Source organism: Castor canadensis, chromosome 19 (genome assembly GCF_047511655.1).
Source record: "Castor canadensis chromosome 19, mCasCan1.hap1v2, whole genome shotgun sequence".
Classification (NCBI taxonomy): Eukaryota; Metazoa; Chordata; class Mammalia; order Rodentia; family Castoridae; genus Castor; species Castor canadensis.
This window is the reverse complement of record NC_133404.1, coordinates 1,037,685-1,055,000: the sequence shown is the minus strand read 5'-3', so window position 1 is coordinate 1,055,000 and position 17,316 is coordinate 1,037,685. Positions and strand designations below refer to the sequence as shown.

Sequence of the window (17,316 nt, the reverse complement as noted above, 5' to 3'; positions counted from 1 at the left end):
CAGCAAGCGTGAGGCCCTGAGTTCAAACCCCAGCACCATCAAAAAGAAAAGGGGGCGGGGGAAGGAAACTGTGACCCAGGCTACGACACGGGCGAACCCTGAGGACAGACACGGTGCTGAGTGAGACTGGCCCTCACCAAAAGTCATACTGCACAATTCCTGTTACGTGAGCTGTGTTGGGGCTTGGATGTGGTTTGAGTGTCCACAAGCCTTCCTGGTTTGAAATTTAATCCCACTGTGAGAGACTGAGAAGAAGGAAACTTGATCGACTGCGGTGTTCAGAGGGGCGGCCGTTGGGCTGAGGGTTAGACGAGATCACGAGTGTGCAGCCCTTGTGGTTGAACCCTGGTGGCCTTCCAGGAAGAGGAAGACCAACAGAGACACATTTACATTCCTGTCTCTTACCAGGTAATGCTCCGTGCTGCCCCAGTGAGACTGCCATGGCTGGACACATCACCTTGACCTTGGACTAAAACAAGCCACACAAACCTCTTACATCGAAGCTTTGTGACACTGTTAGTAGCAACAGAAACCGGACCGACACAGATGGACAGAGGGACCTCACGTCTTCAAAGAACAGCTCACCAGGGGCCAGGGCCATGGGGAATTAGTTCTGAGGAGTACTGAGTTTCACCAGGGGATGAAGAAAAGGGTGTGGGGACAGATGGTGGTGACATCTTTGAGACGATGTGAATCTGTCAGTGACAATGACTCATGCATTTAAAATTTGTTCAAATGCTACATTTTATGGTCTGTATATTTCACCGCAATAACAAATAGGCAAAGAAAAAAAAATGCCAAAAACAAACCAAACCACCTCTCCCTCTTGTGAAGCCACCTGCCAGGATGTCACCACCTGCTGTGAAATGAACTTGTGCGTGCTGGTCACCAGGCCCCGTTCCCTACCACAGGTGCGGGGCAATTACAGACTGGTGGAGTCAGGTGGAGACTCAAGTCTCGTCTCCTGCTCCGTGTCCAGCACCTAGCCCGGTCTAGAACTAAGAACAAAAACCCAACCAATTGTTCCGGGTTAACCCAATAGCGACCCAGAACGGGGATTTCCTTGTAGGATTCATCCGCGACCCCAACCCCCACCCCCACCTCACCAGCATAAATCTGCCCTTTCCTTCAGCGGTGAGGCCACAGGGGACTCTGGACAGAGTTAATAAACAGCTGACTTGGGAGGAATAAACAAAACCAAACCAAACCGGGGTGGGCTGGGGGGAGGCTGGCCCTTGTCTAACAGGGATCTCAGCCCTCTCTCCAGCTGGTTCCCTTCCTTTGTCCCCTCCCAGGGCAAGGGGAGAGAGGAGAAAAGCTGAGTCCTCGGGCAGGGACACAGGATTTGTTACCACACTGCCCTGCACTGGAAGGCCACTGACCTCAGTACGGGCCCCGGACCCGCAGGCCTGTCCCCCCCCCACTTCTTATATAATTTCAAGGTCTAGAAGGCAGGGGACTTGGCCTTGGCCCTCAGCGTGAAGTCCAGCGGGTCCAGCACCTTCTGTTCCTTCCAAGCTCACGTTCACCCTAAGTCTTCCAACTGCTTCCACTGCCCCTTGTCCACACTCAGCACTCACAAAAAGGGCTGGCAGGAGATAACTGTCTCCCTTTCCTTAGGGTAACCATGGGGCAGGGTTTTCAGACATCGTCTAACCCACGTGGTCTCAGCCAGAGACGGTGCTGCTCCAGGGGACATCTGACTATGTTCAGAGACATGCAGGGGCACAGAAGTGACACTGTGACACCAACGAGCAGGGGCCAAGATTGCTGCCCCTCATCCTACAGGCCTAGGACATCCCTGCCCCCTCCCAGCAAGGAAATATCCAGTCTCAAGTGCATTAGTGGCAATAGTCCCAAGCCGTCAGTCACAGACAGAAAAGAAGGGACCAGGCCAAAGTCACACCCCTGAGTCCAACAGTGCTAGAATTAGGATCCAGGGCCACCCCCCAGTTACACCAGCCTTCAGCTCCTGGGGTTGCAGTGTCTCTGACCAATGCCAAGACCAGAGGCAAGCAGATGTGGCTGGATTGGGCCCTGGGATCCGGAACCCATGGGGATTGGGCCTTGTGCGCCCACAAGTGCCAAATGAATCCTTCCAAAGTCACCCGGGCCACCTCGGCCATGGGACTCCCAATTGATCAACAAGGAAGAACATTGTTAGAGGTTACGGCATGTCCAGGCAAAAATGCCCCTGCCTGAGGCCCAGTGCCCCACAGTCCAGAGCACACTGGAGGTGACCTTGACCTTGGCCAGCCCTGGACCTGGATCTCTGGGGACGTTAGCTTTCCCCAGGTGCTGGAATGACCGTGTCTCTTCCGTGTGCTGGCCTCTCACTGCCATCAGTCTTAATTTCATCACAGTGTCCAGGGTTGCTCTCGTCCTTTTCCCGAGGAGCCACCACTGTGTGTCCCTCCGACTGTGGGCTCTGCTGCAGCCCCATGACTTCTGAACAACTGACTCATTCATGTCGCAACAGTGTACTTTTCCATCCATGCCTGAAAGCCACCAGGCGAGCTTGTAGTGATGGTGGCGACAAGGAGAAGGCCACCGCATGGAGCCATGTCTCAGGTCAGGACCTGACCTGAAGGCCTCCGCAGGGAGCCCACAGAGGGTGACTGGGGGAGGGTAGAAATGGCAAACGGGAGGTAGGGAGCCTACAGTGGTGTCAGCACAGGAGCAGCCCCCGCTACGAGTCATTTCTTCAGGTGAAAGCTTTATGGCTGCTCCCTCCCCAATTTTCCCAATAAGCAGGCAAAGTCCTACATATAAAGGCCCAACTTCTGCGGTCCCTCCCCCAGCTCCAAGACTCAGCTAGTGGATTCCATTCCAGCTCTTAGTTTTGAGAATAAGTCACTCGAATATCGTCATTCCAACCATGACAACAATGGGAAAAGGTGTCTAGAGTCTGTAGCAGGGTTGGGCAAAAAGTCCAAGTTCCCATTGGGTCTACCTTATGGCCTGCAAACAGCTGCTTCCCCTTCTTTCCACCTTCCTAGGGGAGGCCTCACAGCCTTCTTTGGCCTCTAGTTGCACCTTCCAGCTGGCTTACTACTCTTAGCCCAATGTATGTGAACCTCCACCCCACCCCCAGAGTCTGGCTTTGGTCCCCCAGGTGTCCCTGTCCCCTGGCATTTTCAAAGGCTGCCTGAAGGGGGCGCTGTTTTCACAAGGCTGACTCACTGAGGCTGGGCTCCCTTTGGAGAGCAGTGCTAGGGGTGCTTTTGAGGCCAGGGTCTGCTGGGGACCACTCCACCCTAGGATCTTCCATTCACCCCTCCCACCATGAGGTGGCCAACTGCTCAGCCTAGGAGCTGCCCCTCTGGGTGACTCTGAGGGTAGCTGGCCTGATGGTTCTTGCCTAGGGGGCAGAAGACTCTCACTCCACCCCCAGCAAGCTGGAGCCAGAGCCCGGACTCACTTTGAAGAACTTAGTTCTGTTCAAGCTCTGCCTCCACCATCTTCCCCCACTCCCTCCCCAGTCTCAGTCTCCCCATCTGGGCCCTGAGGAAGGGTGGGGTGGATGAATCCATTTACTAAGCAGTATTAACTGAGTACTTACCACACACCAGGCATCACCCAGATCCCAGGGACAAAGCAGTGAACCAAACAGACAGCAAGCCTGCCAGCACGAGCCGGCATCCTAACAGGGAAGCAAATGCTAAGCACGGTAAAAAGGGAAGTGTATCGGTGAGTGTGGGTGTGAGAAGGCTGTGGAAATACAGTAGAGATGGCCAGGAGGACAGACAGACATCGAGGAGGACCCCAAGGCCTCTTCCAGCTGAGGTGTGGGGCCCAGAGCCTGCATCAGGAAGTGCTTGCAGGACGTTCTCAGGACGGGTGGGGGGGTCTACATGGCCTCCTCCAGGAAACATAACTGACCAGCCTTGGGGATCCTGGCCTGCTGAGGAGTTCAGGGGTCACAGGGCTCCAGGCAGGGCCCCAAAAGTCCTGACTGAGTGGACGGTTTCCTCCAGAAAAGCAAGGCAGGTGGCAACAACAGGGCACTGCCAGGAGGGTCCTCTACTTCCCTGCTCTGCCTCCCCATGGTGCCCCTGCCTTGGGAACACAAGTTACTAACCTCGCGCACCCACTAGGGCCCTCAGAGACCCCCCATCTGTACCAGGGGGTGTCCCTCCCTTTACATGGGGAGGCAGGGAGCAGGCTCAAGACTCCTGCTTATCGTGCATTTTAGCAGTCTTCCTTAAGAAGAGATTATGTTTGATCAATAAATACTTCCTGTGGCCCTACTGTGTGTTTGAGGTGAGGTCTACTCTCTGAGGCATACTGAGATGCAGAACAACTGCTGAGAAGAAATATAGAGCCCAACTGGGGGAGCCAGGCTCCATCTCTTTCTCTCTTTCACACACACACACGCACACACACACCCCTCAGGTTGTTTTGCAGCACAAAGAGCCCTCTGGACCACTCTCTCTGCCATAAAACCATACAGATTCTACTGTCCTGTTACCCATGAGAAAATTGAAGCAAGAAAAGCAAATTCTTTCCCCGGTCCATGGCTGCTTCCCTACCCAATGGTAAGGAGAGAGAGGACACCATGCAGATCAGCATTTCCAAATAAAATATCCAGACCGGTGGGTAAGAATTCTGCCAGATGGGACAAAGTCCCTCTGCCTAGACTGGGGCCAAGCTGGGCATTTCACCCAGCCACCCACCTCTCCTTGGCCTGATAGGAAGTTGATTGAGGGCTCTTCCACACAGAGGAAGAGCACCCAGGATTAAGGAAGTGCTCTCAGGGATGTCACTGGGCACCTTTCTGGTCTTACTGGCCAGTGTCCTTTCTGCTCACCAAGGGCAGAGAATCTGGCAGCTGGGAAAGAACTGCTGACTCCAGTTAATTCGCCCATTTGGCATAGCACCTTCCTCGTGCCAGGCGCTATGGCTACAGAAGGGAACAGAGCAGATTCTGCCTCCTGTGGTTCTCAGACCTCAGCAAGGAGGGCTGGCTCTTGGCGGAGTTTGCCAAGGGGACCTGACTTCTTGGAGGTGTCCTCTCTCTCCTTGTGAACCTCTATAATAGGAAGAACCTGGAGGGAGGAGGAGGGGAGGAAAACAGCCCTGCTGGTCAAGGGCACAGCTGGAATGCAGAAGCAACCTTGTGCTCCAGGAAGCTGCGGGTTGAGGTCCACCACCCGTGGACCATTTTTCCTAAGCAAATTAATTACTCTTTGAGTCTCCTCTGCCAGTGGGCCAGCACCTCCCACCTCATGGATCTGTTGGGGTGGGGGTAAAACAGGGTCAAGGTGGGTCCATATTAGTCATGCCAGGCCTTCTGGGATCCCCTGAACTCCCCAACTCTCTCTCTGCCTCTGGAGGAAGGGCAGCTTCCCCATCTCCAGCCTAAACTGGAGGTCCATTCTGCCCCTCGTCCACGCGGGTTATGGGGCTCCTGCGCCTGGCGCCTGCACCCCCGTCTTCCTCCTCCTCTTCTGGGTTCATCTGAAGTGGCTGGGGAAGGGCTGGGGACGTCAGTGACACCCATCTCCGAATGCAGCAGGGAGAGGTCGGAGGACAGAAGCCTTCCTCAGGGCGCGGCCGACCTGGGGGTGACACAGGGCCGCACTTACTGGCACCTGTGCGGCCCACCCAGCGTCCGGGCGTGGATCTGGCTGGAGAAGGCAGGAGGCGCAAACTGCCCTTAAGCAATCGCCGGCCTTCTCGCCCCGTCCTAGGACTTGGGGATTGCGGGGTTGGCTGCGGCGCCCCAGCAGTGAAGGAGCGGGAGAGGCCGGGCTGGTGCGGGCGGCTCCGCGCGCGGGTGGAGGTGTCGGGCGCAAACTTGCCCAGATCCGCCCTCGGGCGGCCACCGGCTCTGCCGCGCACCCGAGCGGCGCGAGGACCGGGACCCGCGGGCGCGGGCGGGCGGCGGGCGGAGGCTCCGGGCCTCGGTTACCTGGGTTCGAGGGTCACGGCGTCCCGTGGACGGGGCGCGGGCAGGCTGGACACGGGACACTCCTCCCAGGCCGCGGTGGCCCCCAGGCTGGTGGGAAGGGCACCTGGCGTGCCTTCCCGCGCGGGTCCCCGCCCCGGCTCCCCGCCCCGGCTCCGCGGGCGCCGGGCGTGGCGGGGCCGCCCCGGGGAGGAGCCGAGCGCGGCGCTGGGTCCCCTCCCTTGCGCCCGGCTGCGCCTCGCCACGTGCCGCGGGCCCTGGGCCGGGTCACCTCCGAAGCCGCCGCCCTCTGCCAGCCTCAGGTGCAGCCAAAGCTGCGTGGCCCCAGAAGCCGTGCGCAAAGACCCCGCACCCCTGGGGCGCACGCTTCGCTCCATCCTTGTCCCAGGACTGAGGACTGGGAGCCTGAGGCCTCCTTGCCAGCAGGACCTGGGCACCTGCCCTTCCCTCCGAAAAATGCATCGGGTGGAGCACAGGGAAGGAGACACAATGAGCACTCACAGCCCCACCCCACAGTGCGCTCCCCCCAACCCCGTGGGACAGCTTCTGGCTGCTCCTGGCCCCTGGACCGGTCGGTTCCACCCTGCTCGCTCTGGAGTGCCCAGGTGGGTCGGGGCCAGTCCTCACCCAGGGGTCTGTTCCGAGTCACTAGCTCGGAGACTAGAAGGTGCTGGGTCTGGCACTCTGCCAGCCAGTGGACACAGTGATAAAGCACAAAGGGACGCAGAGGACAAGGAAACATTTGGGTCCAGGGACCCATATGCTGGCTACTCCAGGTGCTGAAGGAAGGAGGTTGCAGTCGCCTCCTCCCTTCCCACCCCACCAGAGGAACTCCTGCATGTCTGCCATACACCTTGTCCTTTCTCTGGGTCCCTGCTCACTGCCCTGCCTTGTCTGCTGAATGCGCAGTCAGTGGGAGGAGTACAGGATGGGAGTCCAGACACCTGGGCCCATCCATTCAACTCTGTCACCTTGGGCAAGTCTCTGCCTCTTCTGAGCCTAAATCTTCCCATTTCCAGTAAGTGGACTGGAGTGGGTGATCAGAGGCCCTTTTTACAGGTCTGGAATGGTAGCACTGGGCAGCTTGTGGTTTTGTGTGGCTGCACAGAGTGTATGTGTGTGTGTGTTTGGTGGTACTGGGGTTTTGAACTCAGAGCCTCTTTTTTTTCTTAGCAGTACTGGGGTTTTGAACTCAGAGCCTCTTTCTTTTCTTAGCAGTACTGGGGTTTTGAATTCAGGGCCTCACTTGCTAGGCAGGTGCTCTACCATTTCAGCCATGTTCCCAGCCTTTCAGATCCAGCTTCTTTTTAAATGGAGAGTGACTGGGCCATCCAAACAGGCAGGTGGGCATTCTCTACTAACCAGAGCCTTACAGTAGGAATGTCTAGGCCCAAGGAGAGTGGGATCCAGTTTCATGCTGAATTCAGAGTAGCCCTGGGTGAGTTCCTCACCATCTACCAGAGATGATGGTCTCTCTTTCCTTCTCAAGGCTGTTGTCCTTGGTGAGAGTAAGGGGTGTGTGCTTTTGACACATTTTGATGCCACGACGGTGATGAGTTTTGGAGGCAAATGAGGGTATGTGGCGTCTCTGGGGAGAAAGTCTAACACTAGCCTCGTTTCCCTTCCTGCACACTCAGGGAAGGCATGTGCCCCAACACCAGCAACCAAGGGAAACAGAGCTGCCCAGTGCCTCGCCCTGAATCCTGCTCCTTACAGGCATCTGTGTGCACTTTGGGAGAACCCAAGAGGAAGATGAGATGGTTCCCAACGCAAATGGAGATGGTCAGAGGCTTCCCATTAGTCCATTAGCGTGTCTTGGCTGAGCGTCCCACCGATGGGTACCACGGACACCCATCTCTGCTCTCAGGGAGCTTAAAAGCTAGAGAAATGACTGGACAGCACATGAAGAGGGGTGTGGGGTAGGAAGGGGAGCACACAGGAAGGTCAGGGCAGGGAGAAGAGGAGCGAGGGTTAGCATGGACCACGTGGAGAAGAATTCGGATAGTGTTAGGTTTAAACACACCCCCTTCCCATGACTTAGAGATGAAATGGAGGCCGGGGAGCAAAAGGGACCTGCCCAGGGTCACACAGTCGCATGAACTTAGTGGCAGAGTTGGAACTTGCACCAGGACCTCAGGACTGGGTGTGTGTTTGGGCCTCCTGTGCAGCCTAGAGAAACCGGAAGACTGGGAAGGATGAGGCTCATTACTGGCCAGTGGGGAGAGGCTGAGCGCAGGGGGAGGAAGAGCATCGGGAGTCTGGCCTTGCACAGGTTGTTTCTGTTCTCTGACAGTCTGTTTCTTATTCTGCTGAGTGGAAGGTGAAAAGCTGTTCCCGTTTAGGTTATTGTGACCACGGCACCTCGTGCACTGCAGTTGTGCAGAGCAAGTTTAATATGTGGAGCTGAGTTGTTTTCTTCCATTGGTCTCAGTGACCCTTTGTGGGGCTGACCCATGTTGCCTGGGCACAGAGTCTCATTGTGGCAGTGAGTGGATGGACCCCATGCTTCGGGGATCTACAGGGCCAGAGGGAGGCTTAGGGAAGGGAGGAAAGAGGAGGTCATGTCAGTCTCCCCCAACACCTTTCCAATAGAACTCAAAAAATACCTTTTTTGGGGAACATCCCACCCTGATTCATCTCTGCGTGTTCAGGGTGATCATGTCAGAAGTTACATTTTTCCATAAGCGTCCAACCCTTCTACAGGTGCCTGTTCTTCAGTGGGCTCGCCAGCTCCTCCAGGTTGGGCCCAGACCGACGGTCTTCTGTGTGTCTGTCCAAAATGCTTCATTGCACAGCAGGAACAGTACAAAAGAGACTGTCATCTTCACGTAATGCCATCAGTCCTCTCCCTCCTCTTATCTCCTCTGCAGTGGGGTCACCAGGGCAGTGCTTTGTGCCCCAAATTCCAGATAAGAAACTGAGGCTGGACCAGGTGCGGGGACTGGCTAGATAGTGCTGACCTAAAACAACCCCTCCCCGCCCACAGAGGGAGCGGCCCTGCTGGGAAAGCCTGTTCCAGCCACCGCATGGGGCTGGAAGTGGCAGCCTCACCCTAAGGCAGGGGACATGGTCACCTGTGTCCGTGCAAGGAGTCAGGCCTGACATTGGTTTCCTAGGGCTGTGTCGCAACAGGCTTCTACCACCAAGTGTCACCAAGAGTCCAGGTGTGGTGGTGCACACCTGGCCTGTAATCCTAGCACTTGGGAAGCTGAGGCAGGAGTGTGGAGAGTTTGGGGACAGCCTGCAGGACTGTGCTCCCTCTGCTGCTGCTGCCACAGGAAAATCCTTCCTGGTCTCTTCCAGCTTCCGTTTCTGGGTGATTCTGGGCTTGTGGCCGCCTCCCTCCAGTCTCTGTCCTATCTTCACACAGCCGGCCTTCCCTCTGCATCTGCATGACCTCTCGTTTGTCTAAAGATGCCAGATGCTGGGTTCAGGCTGATTCTGAATTTCACCACCTCTGCAGAGACCCTTTTTCCATACGAGGTCCCAGTTACAGGCAGTGGAGGTCAGGATGTGCACAGAGCTTTGGGGGACCCAACTCGCCCCCTGCATTGTCTCTCCTCTCACTCGAGGCCTGGTGGTCCACACCCCCTTTCATTCTTTCCTCAGTTTTGCACCCGGTGCAGCTGCCTGGACAGAGCCTCCTGCAGCATCTTCCTCTGCCTAGGGGTTGGGGTGCACTTGGGTGCCTTGCTGGGGAGCTGAGCTGGGGCCTCCCTTTGACTTCTTTCCTATTCCTCATAGTCTGGTGACAGCTGTTCCAATGACACCCTCTGCCCTTCTGCTCACATCTTTACGTCGTGGACTGCCTCTGGAAAAGACACCTCTTGGTGGAGAATGGGCTCGAATTTGGAAGGCATCGCTTCTCACTGCACTGTGGGTCCTGACAGCCCCTTGTCACTGAGAGACACTCTCTGCATTCTGTCCAGACAGCATAGATGCTCAGGCAAGCCTCTCGCGCAGGGGACACCGTACGCACAGTCCCTCCCCAGCTGTGGATCCTGTCCTGAGAGCAGCACTGGCAGAAGTGGATCAGGGAAGGCTGACCCCTGAGGGGTGTGTGTGGAGGAAGATCTGAGAGGGAGGGGACCCTTTTGGCCAGAGCTTTGACTACTGACTCCCCAGGGAAAGACCACAAGGGCCCATCACTCAGGTGTCTGCAGGAAGCCCCAGTCTGCTCTGTACCAGAGGGCTCTTTGGAGCTAGTATCTGTCAAGAATCAGAGCATCACTGGGCTCAGTGGTGCACATCTATAATCCTAGCCACTTGGAAGGCTAAGACAGGAGGATCATGAGTTCAAGGCCAGCCTGGGCTATATAGCACGACCATCTCAAAAACAAAGCAGACAACACTCCCCGCCCCCCACCCCCCAAGCATCCAAAAGAGGCTTCAGGCCACCTGACCTAAAGAGAAAAGATGGTCCAGGAGGAACAGGTGCTGTGAGAGGGACCTGCAGCCTCCTGGTGACCAGGGCTGCTCTGTCTGAGGGGCCAGCTTTCCAGGTACAGGCAGTCTTTACAGCAGCCGAGGACCCACAGCTCCTCTTGGGAAGTCCCCTGCTTGAAAGTGGAGCCCCAGAGGCCTGGACTGGAAAGCACGTTAACACAGAAGTACACTGTTTAATGACAGCAGGGCTTATTTGGCTGACGTCTGGATGGCACTTACAGGGATCATTAAGGGTAAAGCCAACCCCTCTCCCCCACAAAGCACCCTGGTTTCCCATAGAACCTCTGCTTTACTATCATCTTATCACTTCTCTAAGAATGTCCCTGTCAATGCATCCCCAAATGCCTTCTATTACTACTGTAACAAAATACCCCAGGCTGGGTAGTTTATAGAGAGAAGAGGTTTTATTAGCTCACAGTTGTGAAGGTTGGGCAGCCCCCTTGATTTGGTCTGTAGTGAGGGCCTCCCAGCAGATGGGGTCACGATGGCTGGAGCACATGGCCGAGGTCACAGGGGAAACAGGAAGCCAGAGATTGATTCAGTCATCAGTCTCACTCTTCTCTAAAATTCGTTCTCCCAGGAGTCCAGATGAACACTAATCCCCTCAAAGAGTAATGCCATCATTGACTTAACCACTCGCACTGGGCTCTACATCATACGACATCCCGGTACTGCCGCACCGAGGACCAACCTCACACACATGAACCACTGGGGTCACATGCAAACCATATCCAGACCACAGCGCTCCCCAGCACAAAAACGCAACATCAGCCAATGTTCTCAGTCCTGGCAGCAGTTAGCGTCAGACACCTGAGTCAACCCCATCCCTGGAGGAGGTGGGGCCCACATCTTTTTTAAAACTCCTTTGGGGATTCTTTTTTTTTTTTTTTTTTTTGACACGGGTCTCGCTATGTAGCCCAGGCTGGCTTTGAACTCTTCATGATCCTCCAACGTCAGCCTCCTGGGTGCTAGGATTACAACCATGCGTCATCATGCAGGGCGAGCTCACCTTGGGGTGCTTGCAGGGTGGAGGCCCCCGGGGAAGTCAACAACCTCAGCCTTCCTGATTCTGGGGCACTGGGCAGCTATGACCATGTTATCTGTGCTTCCTCATCTTCTGCCCCAGAACCCTGGGTTGGTACAGACACAGCAAACGTAGACAGGAAGATGTAAGTGAAAACCATGGTGCCTTCTCTGATGACCCCAGTGCACAGTGATGGTGGGTGGGGTTTCCCAGCTGCAGTTGTGTGGCACTTACTGTCTGAATTGTCAGCCATCAAAGACGCATTCCCTGGTGTTTCCCTGGGTCGCTCCTCCTCCCAGCGCCTGGGCCTGTGGACACTGTAGATGCTGAGGCTGGAGTCAGTCCCAGAGGAACGGGAAAGAGGCCGCTCCCCATGGGCAGTCACTTCTGTGCCCTCAGGGAAACCACTGCCTCTCCTCCAGAACTGCAGGCCTTTCGGGGCTGCCCTGGTGAATCCAGATTTCCCACCCCCATCACAACTGGCCTCTCAGACGTCAGGTACCAGCTGTCTGCGAGCCGTTTCAAGCACTGCAAAAATATTTCAATCTTCTCACCCAGCAATCCCACACCTGAGAATACAGCCTAAGGAAATAGTCCTCAGAAAAGGAAAAGCCCAGCCAGGCAGGCACAGTCACTCATGACTGTAATCCTAGCTACTCGGGAGGTGGAGATCAGGAGGACTGCAGTGTAAGACCACTACGCGAAAAGTTGGCAAGACACCATCTGAACCAAGAAGCTGGGCTCCCATGGCAGGCACCTGCCATCCCAGGTGGGGAAGCACAGACAGGAGGGTCACCGTCTAGGCCAGGCTGAGCATAAAAGAGACTCTATTTGAAAAATAACTGAAGTAAAACTGGGGCGTGATCAAGTAGTAGAGTGCCTGCCTAGGAAGGGTGAGAGGCCCTGGGTTCACAGCCTGGGGGAGCAAGGTGATAGAGAGAAAGTAGTGGGAGGGGGGGTTAATCTCATTAAAGCAGGACACAATATTCATGTCTGAAAACTCAAGACCCCCCCACCCCAAATATCAATATACATGTTAAAACATAAATGACAGGAAGGTAGACAGGTCTCTTCTGGAGGTGGGTATCAGAGAGAGGGGGAAGGGCACAAGGAAAGGGGGAACTAAGATACATTGTAAGCACATATGTAAATGTCACAATGTACCCCTGGACAAGTACTATATGCTAATAATTAAAAAACAAGACAACGAAAAAAGCAAAGCTCTTTGAACGTTTCAGCCTGGCACGGGAAGCAGGAAGGTGGGAGCGAGCTAAGTGCCCAGCCCTGGAGCTGGTGGGGGGCAGCTCGCCCAATTCACAAGCTGACTGTGCAGGGGAGGCGCGGAGGACATGGCGGGATTGCAGAATTGCACCGCACAGGAGCCCGGCTGCCGCCAAGAGGCACCTGTCCAGGTGTGGCAGCTCCAGTGGCCTGGAGAGAATGAGAGACACCAAAACAGGCGGCAGACACTGCAGGTGATGCCGCTTGGGTTTCTGGGATTGTCACACTGTCGCTGTGCAATACATATTTGACATGATCATAAAATAATAGTATTGGGGGTCCCGTGCTCAGGGACGCCCCCAACACCTGCCCACGTGAGCACAGGGCTAACAGGGCGGCCCCTGTGCGCTACTGAGATTTGAAAGAAGCCAAAGCCTCTGACCCACGGGATTCCGGCCAGGGTGCAGAGCTATTTCAAGGGCAGGTGGAGGCCCTGAAATTACCGGCTGGAGACCCCTTCTCACCCAGCCCCTCCTGGACCATCAGCTCTTAGCACAGAGCTGTTCTTGGATGGCAGTACAGGACAAGATGGATGTGCATGCAGAGCCTCATGCTGTCTGGATATTTTAAATTCTCAGACAAGATTCTGAGAGATCAGAGGAGGACACTCCAGGACAGGAAGGTGCTGCAGTTCCGCAGCTAGGAGAAGAGCCCAGGTGGTGTCAGCCAGGGGCCAGGGCCTTGTCCCCGCTGTTTCTGGACTTCCTTCTGAGGTGGGCAGGGGAGCCCACCTCCCAGAGCATCCTCAGCCTATGCCGAATGGGATGGGTGCTGACGCCACAGAAGAGGACATTGCTGGCACTGGGTCTGAGGCTGTCTTACAGTCTGAGTGTGGACATTTTGAAGTTGTGTTCTTGGGAAAGGCGGAGCAAGCTGTGTTGCATTCTGCCCCTACCTGGGCCAGGAACTGTCACAGGTAGGCGTTCAGTGTCCCACAGTGCTGTCCTTCTGGGGCCTGGCTGGCCAGGCTCGGGGCAGCTCAGGGTGCTCCCTGCACGGGCAGGGAGGTTCAGAGTCATACAAAACATTCATTGCGTGTGTGTGGAGGTGGGGGGAGGCTGTCATGTCAACAAGAGTTTAAAGTGGTAGCGTCCAGTGCTCGCCAAGCTCTTAAACAGGCCGCCGCAGAGAACCTTAATGGGCTCAATTCTCATTTAAGGCTCACTAAACCCTATGTCTACCATTATTCCATTGCACAGACCGGAAAGCTGAGGCCATGAGTTGTACAAGGTCACAGGTCTGCAACTGAAATCAGGACCCGTCCATCGCCCGGTTGCATTGCTTTTCTTAGAGATCTGAGGGTCTCGGTAGCCTGGCTGCATTGCTTCCTGAGTAGCAAAGAGGGTACACTCAGTTTTCAAAAATTAAATATACACCTATGTATATTTATGTGCATTTCCCCCAGGAACATGTCTGGCGTGAGGTCGGTGCACAGACGACCTATAGCTAACGTTCAAAGTCGGACTTCTGCTCACCTGACCCATTTGTCCTTGAGACTGGTTTAGGCTCAAGCCCTTGAGGCAAAATGGTGTGGATTTAGTGTGAGAAGCAGGCATTCTGTCCACTTCTCTTATGGCAATGCTGACTACTTCTGCCTACCATCCATTAGAATATCTGAAACCAGACAGGACCGGGGAAATCTATGAGCTGTTCTAGGAACAAGATCCTAAAAGTGACTTGCCCACGACCACTCCGTGCATTGAAGGCTGAATGTACAGAGCCGCCATGTGTCCCCTGTGGTTTCTTCCTCCCCCAAAACTTCTGTGCAACTCTTTTGGAAGTGGTTTCTGACACTTATACTAGAAAGTTCCTTTGGGTCCAGCCTGTCCCACACCTACCCTACAGCTTGTTTTATTATTATTTTTTTCTTTCTTGGTGGTACTGAGGTTTGAACTTGCGCTCTGCCACTTGAGCCACTCTCCCAGTACCCTACCCCGTTCATTTTGCTTCCCCTTAAATACTCAAGTGTCAGGCTTTCTTCTGACACGCTGACCTGATGGAACCATGGCGACCATCCTAGCCACCAGTGCCAGCACCCACTCTCCTGACAGCAAGCGGCCACGAGCGTCCTCCATGTTCCGTGACTTTCTGAACCACAGTGGGGTGTGAGAACACTTCTGAAATCCCTGCTAAATAGTTAGCATGGGGAGGGAGTTGCTAAAGACAGGGAGAGAGAAGATAATCCAGGGCTGGATAAATATTTAATTTAGCCCCAAGCTGGCATCCTTAATTACAGGACATTAATGTTTTTATCATACTATCCTGGAGCCAAACTTAAGATAAACAGCCCGTCCTCTGCTCACATTCCAGAAGGACTGGAACAGAGCCTCTTCCTCCTCCCTTCTGCACGCTTTGCTCCATTTGTCCTCCTCACAGCCACCCCTTCACCTTCCTGTCATATCCTGGCCACCAGCCGCCAAAGCAGCCCTGCAAATCCCTGCACACGAATGGGGAGCTAGGCTTAATGCGCCAGGCAAGTGCTGGGGCCCAGGTTTCCCATCTACATCCTGCCCCACTGGAGGTCCCCAGAGGTCCCCAAGGCCTCCTGTGAACTCACTGCAAAGTGGCAGCAGACCGCACACAGAAAAGGCACCACTAAGAGCTAAAGCCAAACTCACGGCCATCATGCCCTTCGGGATGGGGGCTGAGGACCTCAGGTGGGAGCCGATGGGGCAGCTTGAAGTGTGTCTGCCCCCTCCCACCTCCACTCCATCCAACTCCCTCCGCACCAGGCCAGGGTGGGAGCCACACTTACTGTCGCTCATTCTCCACCCAGCCCTGGAGGCTGAAGCCTCACTCAAGCTCACAGGCTTGGCACACAAATGGCAGAGTCAGGACTTCTACCAACCTCCATGTTCTCCGTGATACCTAGCTTCCTGTCTGTAGCCCAGTGCTCCCCTCACAGTCTATCTTCCTGTGCTGGCCTGGCAGTCCCAAGGTGGGCCTGAACTCATTGGTGGGCCTGGCTCACAGGTGGGCTGGGGCTCACAGGTGGGCTAGAGTTCACAGATCGGATGGGGCTCACAGGTGGGATGAGGCCGTAGGTGAGCCTGGCTCACAGGAAGGGAACAGAGGCCTCGCCTGGCCCTGCCTCCCTCTCCACTCCTCCTCCACTCCTCTAGACCCCTGCTGAGCATCTGCCCTGTGACAGGCGCTCTGATAAGTGTGGGGGTACAGACTGTAGCCCCAACTCACATTGGCTCCACTTACGATTTTTCAGCTTCATGGTGGTGTGAAAGTGATGTCATTGTGTAGAAACCGTGCTGGCAGTACTGATTCTCCCTGGGTTGTGATGTGCAGCACACACCTTCCAGAGTGCTGGGCTGGGGGAGCAAGCCGTCACTCCCAGTCAGCCACGCAGTCACGCGGGGAGCCTCAGTTCTCTCCAGAGTGCCGCGTGGCTAAGCGCTGACGTTGGTTGGTGCGTTAAAATGCATTTTCGACCTAATGATATTTCAACTCATGATGCATTTATCAGGACATAGCCCCAGCATAAACAATGGCCCCCACAGGTGTCCACAACCCACTCCCAGGTCCTGTCAATGGGTACATTACCTTACAGGGCAAAAAAAAGTTTGCAATGTAATGATTTCAAGGCTCCTGTGACAGGAAAAGTATCCTGGATTATCAGGATAGGCCCAATATAAGCATAAGGGTCCTTTTCTAGACAGTAGGGTCAGAGAGCCAAGCAAGGAAGATGATGGCAGAGGTGGAGGTCAGAGGGATGCAGCCAGGAGCTAAGGGATAGGAGCAGCTCCTGGAGGTGCTGGAGAGGGCCAGCAAATGGACTCTCCTGTAAAGTCTCCAAAAGGAAGCATCCCAACGCTGGGATTTTGGACTTCTGACCTCAAAATATATGCTGTTTTAAGCCACTCCATTTGGGGTCATTTGTACCTATGATAGGAAATTAATACAAATATGAAGATAAATGAATTATGCTTTTTAACCCTGAGAAGCCTTTTTTGGGACTATGGCAGCGCCCCCCTCTGCACTGGGCCCCCTACACAGTTTTTGAGTCAATAGGTCTGAGAAGCTGCACTTCTAGCAAGTTCCCAGGAGATGAGGTGTCGCTGGCTGGGGACCACACTTGGAGAACCACAGGGGTGGAGCCATGGACCTCACCTGTAATGTGCATTCAGCTTCTGAAGGTACCCCATTCCATGTTTACTGACGGCTCTGACAGAACGAGCAGGACCTCTGCTGTTGCAGCTGGGGCCCTGGAGCTGCCTGGCCAGAGACACCCATGGACGAATTAGTACGGGAGCAAGGGTTTGGGGGCCAGACAGCAAGGTGGTGTCTCTGTATACTTGCTAGTGCCACATATGTGACAGAATGAAGGTCAAGAGGGAACAGGGGGTGAAAGGAGTCCCCAAGTCCTCGATCACAGGAGAGGGGCAGCAGGAGTGACAGCAAAGGAGGAGGGAGACTGCTAGGGGAGGGGACGCTGCAGAAGGAAGGCAGCTGACCAAGACTGAGAGCAGCACTGGGCTCTGGATGAGGCGTTAGGAGGGAGACCTAAGTATGCCACCCTTGTTGGGAGTTCTGGGGTGACAACCCCTCTGCGAAGGACTGAATGGTGAGCAGTGTAGAAACCCAGATATGTAGCCATTTTTTTCCTCTCGACTTAACCAATTTATAAAAAGTAATATGTGTA

The 17,316-nt window shown here is 55.0% G+C and overlaps 1 protein-coding gene and 1 long non-coding RNA gene across 5 annotated transcripts in view; one reads left to right on the top strand and one right to left on the bottom strand.

The window, feature by feature from the left end:
- Nucleotides 1-741, top strand: part of LOC141419206 (uncharacterized) — a 2,370-nt gene extending 1,629 nt beyond the window's left edge. Inside the window, exon 4 of the long non-coding RNA XR_012443869.1 lies at nt 409-741. This is a non-coding gene — a long non-coding RNA (uncharacterized lncRNA). The remainder of the gene's footprint in view (nt 1-408) is intronic.
- Nucleotides 1-6,052, bottom strand: part of Paqr5 (progestin and adipoQ receptor family member 5) — a 73,935-nt gene extending 67,883 nt beyond the window's left edge. For all 4 annotated transcript variants that reach the window (XR_012444059.1, XM_074062031.1, XM_074062033.1 and 1 more), the window contains exon 1: nt 5,915-6,052. The gene's annotated coding sequence lies outside the window, so the exon portion shown is untranslated. The remainder of the gene's footprint in view (nt 1-5,914) is intronic.
- Between the last annotated feature and the right edge of the window lie 11,264 nt (nt 6,053-17,316).